Consider the following 6,000-nt stretch of genomic DNA (forward strand, 5'->3'; position numbering starts at 1 on the left):
GTATTTTCACCCTTACCATGACATTACAAAAGTACCAAAATGCCTGAAAAGTTTATTTCGCAAAGTCCAGTTATTCGAAAGTACTACGAGTTTGTTGATTTGCATAATTCTGAAAAGCCAACAAAGGTATAAGAGTTCAGAGTACAAAGGCATTGGACAATTACTGCCATTAGTTCTGCATATGTGCATGTGTGTGTATGTTTAGGCTTATTTGCAAAACCCTTTACTGGTATGTGTTAATATGGCAGACGGATTCCGAAAACCCCTACCGCCGGTTATTTGATCAGAATATTGCAGAGAGCTGGAGAATATTTGAGCAAGACTAAAATATTTCTATGCAAGCAGATTATGTAGACAGAGATGCATGCATAAGGGAATTCATTTTGCTAAACCTAGCAGAGTCAGAGGCCATAGAAAGAGAGCATTCATTTTTTGTGTATGCACCAGCAGTATATGAAGGAGAAGGTGCGGACCTCCATATTGTTGTATAAGCTAAATCAATGGAAGACCCCGAGAGTTTGAAGAGCAAGTTCAGAGATATATGTAATACCCAGATGAATGCTACATTACAGAGGCATTTGTTTTACACAAGATATCAAAAACCAGGGGAAACATTTGCAGCTTATATAACTGACTTGAGAAACAAAGCAAAAATGTGTCAGTTTGGTGATTTAAAAGACGAGCTGATAAAGGACAGGCTTGTATGTGGTATTAACAGTGCTGCTGTGAGAAAGATTTTACTTTGTGACAGTGATTTAATGTTGAGCAAAGCCATAAAGATTTGTCAAATCCATGAGGTGACAGAGAAACACACAAGTATGCTTGCGACTGACAAGAGTGTGGTTTCAGTTGGCTCTAGAGCACATGTAGACAGTATGCAACACTTAGCAAACAAGAGCAGGCCTAAGCATGTGGCAGCTACAGGGTTTCCAAAGAAGGCATGAGGCTTTCTAGAAAGTTCCAAGAAAGGTTGCAAGCTCCAGCGCCAGCTCAGTGCAGTATAAGCAAGAATCAGCAAAACCCAAATCTAGCTTTATTGTTATCTTTCCCAGTCTAAAAGAGGGAAGTGCTTAGCGTTTGGTCATCAATGTCACAAGTGTAAAAAATGGAACCATTTGCAAATGTTTTGCAAATTAAGTAATCCTCACACAGTTGTAAAGAAAGGTCACACAAAAATAAACAATTTGATCAAGTAGAGCCAAAGCAGTCAGCTTAATATGTAGATGGTGTATCATTGCTTGGTGAAGGAGCTGATGCAGTGAACTTATTAACAAGAAGTGAAGTGTTTTGTACTGTCCAGATTAATGTAAGATCTACAGAGCTCAAAGTAGACACTGGTTCAAAGTGTAATGTTATATCAGCAGACACATTTGCTAGAGTGAGAACTATTGAACAACTAAGTGTAACCAGTAGTCCTAGACTTGCTGCTTATGGAGGTGAAGAAACTCAAACCAAAGGTTTAGTGAAACTTTCATGTTATTTGGCTGAGAACTGTTACAACTTGTTATTCTACATAGGCTGAAGACAAGTGCAATCTTTATTGGGATTCAAAGATAGTTTAAGAAAAACTCTGTTTTCTTTTGCTAAAGACATTCATCACATAAGTGCATTTCTGAGTTCTAATTTTTCAGAAGCCATTTTCTCAGAGTATGCTGATGTTTTAGATGACAAGTTAGGCAAACCTCCAGTTGTGTATTCCATGAAGTTAGACCTAGAGGTCACTCCAGTAGTCAGACCAGCAAGAAGAGGTTAAGACTCAAATGGATAAAATGGTGCAGCAAGGTGTGATCTGTCCAGTCACAGAACCAACTGAATGGGTATCATCCATGGTAGTCACTCACAAAAAAGGCTCCGATGAAATCTGAATATGCACTGACCCAACAGATTTGAACAAAAGACTGTATCATGCAATGCACACAGTTGAAGAGGTTGCAGCTCTAATACTGAATGTCACTGTATTTTTTGTTTTGGATGCAAAGAGTTTGTTTTGGCAAGTGATGATGGATGGCAAATCCTCATTTCTAACTACTTTTGGTACTCCGTTTGGCCGATACAGATTCCTGTGTGTGCCATTTGTAATAAATTCTGCAAGTGAAGTTTTTCAGCTTGCAATGGAACAAATTTTTTATGGGATATCCCTGTGGCATAATTGTAGATGATCTATTAGTTGGAGGCAGTGGTGAAGCAGAGCATGACAGAAGCCTTAAGAAAGTTCTAGACAGAGCACATGAAGTAAACTTACATTTCAGTCCTCTGAAATGCAGTTAGACTTCCAGAACTTATGTACATAGGCCATTTTTGTTTATGAGTACAGGCTTGAGACCAGTTCCAATCAAACAAGCAGCTATTCTTGAAATGTCAGCACCAGATAATGTACAAGCTTTACAGCATTTTCTGAGTATGGTCAACTATTTATGCAAATGTATACCAGATTTCAGTGAGTTGACAGCAACTTTAAGAGAGCTCACACACAAAAATGTTGCATGGTTGGAACATCACCAGAAGGCATTTGAGGACCATAAGCATAACATTGCCACCCCACCTACATTAAAATACTATGATGTGAACAAACCAGTTATTCTTTCCTATGATGCTTCAAAATTTGGTCTTGTTGCAGTTATACTTCAAGAGGGCATATAAGTAGCCTACACATATAGAACACTAACGCAAACTGAGATGCAGTATGTTTAAACTGAGAAGGAACTTTTGGCAAAAGAATTTGCATGCTCCAAGTTTCATGATTATATTTATGGTCGATCTATTCAGATTGAAACTGATCATTAACCTCTAGTTACTATTCTAAGGAAGCCTATGCATTCTGCTCCATTGAGATTACAAAGAATGATGCTCAAATTGCAAAAGTACAATTTCATAATCTGCTATGCTAAAGACAAATTGCTCTGTCTGGCTGATACTTTATTCAGATCTCCCAGGATTACTTTATTCAGATCTCCCAGGATTACAAAAGAACTGCTTAACACAGATACTTTTGACTTTAATGTGATGTTAGTGCATAATTTTTCCACCAGTAAACTTGATGAGTTCAGAGATCATACTCAGACTGAACCAATTTTGCAGAAGCTCAATCAATATATTAATGTTGGATGGTCGTCAAAGCAATCTAGTGTATCACCTGAAGTTCAAACGTATTTTCCTTACAGAGGTGAATTACTGACAGAAGATGGCATTATTTTCAAAGGTCCTAAACTTGTTCCTGCTTCCTTACAATAAGAATATAGCCAGATTTTGCATTGTGGTCACCCAGGGTCCACATTCACTAAGAGAACTGCAAGAGAATTTGTATTTTGGCCTTCATTACCAAAATACATTGATAGAGTTCTTTCTTCTTGTTCAGTATGCAATAGTACTAGATCACATTTGCAAAGAGAACCACTTCATCTAAGTCCAGTTCCTGAACTCCCTTGGTCTACTGTAGCAAGTGATATCTTTGAGTGCAACAATCAACACTACTTGGTTTTGGTAGAATCTTATTCGAATTGGTGTGAGATTGATCTACTACCTAACCTAACCTCAACTGCTGTTATTAATAAGGTGAAATGTCATTTCTCAGTTCATGGTAGTCCACACAAACTTTTTTCTGCCAATGGTACTCAATTTACTAGTCAGCTGTTACAGAAATTTTTAAATGAATGGGAACTTTGTAAATCTCACTAGTAGTCCTCAGTATCCTCAGTCCAAAGCTAAATGTGCAGTGCAGAGTGCAAAGCAGTTACTTGAAAGGTCAAAGTGTGACAATACCAATGTATTCTTGAATTTGCTTAATCTCAGAAACATACTCCGTGATGTTATTCTTGCCTCACCTGCTCAAAGACTACTTTCCAGGCAAACTAAAACTATGCTACCTATTTATTAAAGCCTGTTGCAGCTTAAACCAAAGAACACTAAAACCATCATGGCTCCATTGTTTAAGAAGCATAATATCCAGAAATCTAGTTACGACAGATCGAGCAGATTACTTCATCCACTGAGGGAAAGAGAGATGGTATGAATCCAGACAACAAAAGGTTTGGATCGAATGGGGCAGATTACAGGCATCTGTGTCTAGCCAAGAACTTATTTGGTAAATTCTGAAGGTGTGAAGTATAGGAGGAATCGCAGACATCTTCTTCCTGTACCAGAATCAGCATCATCATTGCAATCACAACATTGTGTCTTTGATGTGGACTTTAAATCAAAGAGCGAGTCAGACACTGCTTCCAGACCAGAATGTCTTCAAAATTCTGACTCCATTCAAGATAGTGATTTGAATATTCCACAGGTCAACCATCTTACAGAAACTGTTCCAGTTGCTAAATCTAATGCCCGGTTTTATGTCACATAATATGGGTGAGTACCTAAGCCTAGTGTGAAATAAGCAGCAACATGGACTTCATTGTACATACATGTGCATTTAGTATTGTATAAAGCACGACTAAAGATTACCTCTGATTTCTGCATGTCAAATATTCTCATGACAATAGCATGATCTATTTCTCAAAAACGGAGGATGTAGATCATAGTGTAAAGGGTGTACTATATCTTTAAGAAGCATGTGAGGCTGTGCGTGCATGTACATAAAGTCCTCTCACGTGCAATTCCTAGTGTCATTTTGAAGGAGCAGCCAGAGAGTGAGCATGCATGATCACAGCTGTTAGCTGGTATAGAGGTTAATTAAGTTAGAGTCAGTAAGTCTTTATAGTGATGCGTTTGTATAAAATAAAGCTGCTTGAACAGAATCCATGAAGACTCTATTCGTGCCCCTGAAATGAAAGTGACAATATATACATATATGTATACACATATCCATATACATTTGTAATATGCATACATTTGTTCCCAAGTTATTTATTTATTTATTTTATTTACATTATGTTCCTGTCTAGGAATTTTCATCATTCCACCACTCTCTCGAAAAAACTCTAGAGTGCGGAGTAATTAACAGAGACATTGGGAACCTCCAAACACTGGACCCTACCCAGTTTGGCTTTGTTAAGGGCAGATCATGCCTCCGAAACTAGATGGACTTCTTTGAGACAGTTACAAAGGCTATAGATGAGGGAAAGGTGGTACACACAGCCTACTTAGACCTTGCAAAGGCCTTTGACACCATTCCCCATTCTGGTATTATAGACAAGCTCACCAGCCTGAACATAAACCCTTACGTTACAAGATGGGTTGCCAACTGGCTTAAGGACAGAACCCACATGGTGAGAGTTGTGGGTGTTAGGTCCGGCTCTAAACAAGTTACAAGTGGTGTTCCCCAAGGCTCAGTCCTAGGACCCTTCCTGTACAGCATATACTTCTCAGAGGTACAGGCAAGCACAGGAGGACTATAGCTGACCATGTTTGCAGACGACTGTAAACAAGGGGTCATAACTGACTCTCTGGCTGACACAGACATCCTCCAAAAGGGTCTCACTGAGATGGATACCTGGTGTCAAAATCATAGCCTCAAGCTAAATGCCAAAAAGTGCATAGTTATCCCCTTTGTAAAAAAGCAAAGTACCCACAAACTACCACATAGCTGGTAGTCCCCTAAATATGGAAGACATAATAAGGGATCTGGGGACCCAAGCAGATACTAATCTCTCCTTTGATAATAACATTGCCAAAGTGGTTAGAAAATCCTTCTATGTGGCCCACCTAATCAGAAAATAGTTCACATCCAGATCAAAAGTGGTCATCAGACCCATCATAGAGTACAATGCCCCATTTGGGATGTACCTTACAAGACACCTGCAACAGCTAGAAAGACCACAGAAGTACCTCACCAAGAGGATCACTGGCCTCAAAAAGATGCCCTATGTAGCTCGACTGAAGTAACTCCAGCTGTACTCGGTTGCATACCGCCTATTCAGAATGATCTCTGCCTGACATACAAGGCCATGTACAACCCAGAACGGATGGACGTGCTCCACCTAAAGAAAACCATATCCCCTCCAGCTACATGCTCTAGGGATCTAAACCTCACCAGAACAATAAATAGGACATGTTGGAGGG

General features: G+C 39.1%; 1 protein-coding gene across 9 annotated transcripts in view; it reads right to left on the reverse strand.

The window, feature by feature from the left end:
• Positions 1 to 6,000, reverse strand: part of DMD (dystrophin) — a 9,298,038-nt gene that overhangs the window by 8,417,915 nt on the left and 874,123 nt on the right. The gene's annotated exons all lie outside the window — the stretch shown is intronic.

This window comes from Protopterus annectens, chromosome 5.part0, assembly GCF_019279795.1.
Source record: "Protopterus annectens isolate FY-2018-M chromosome 5.part0, PAN1.0, whole genome shotgun sequence".
NCBI lineage: Eukaryota > Metazoa > Chordata > Ceratodontiformes > Protopteridae > Protopterus > Protopterus annectens.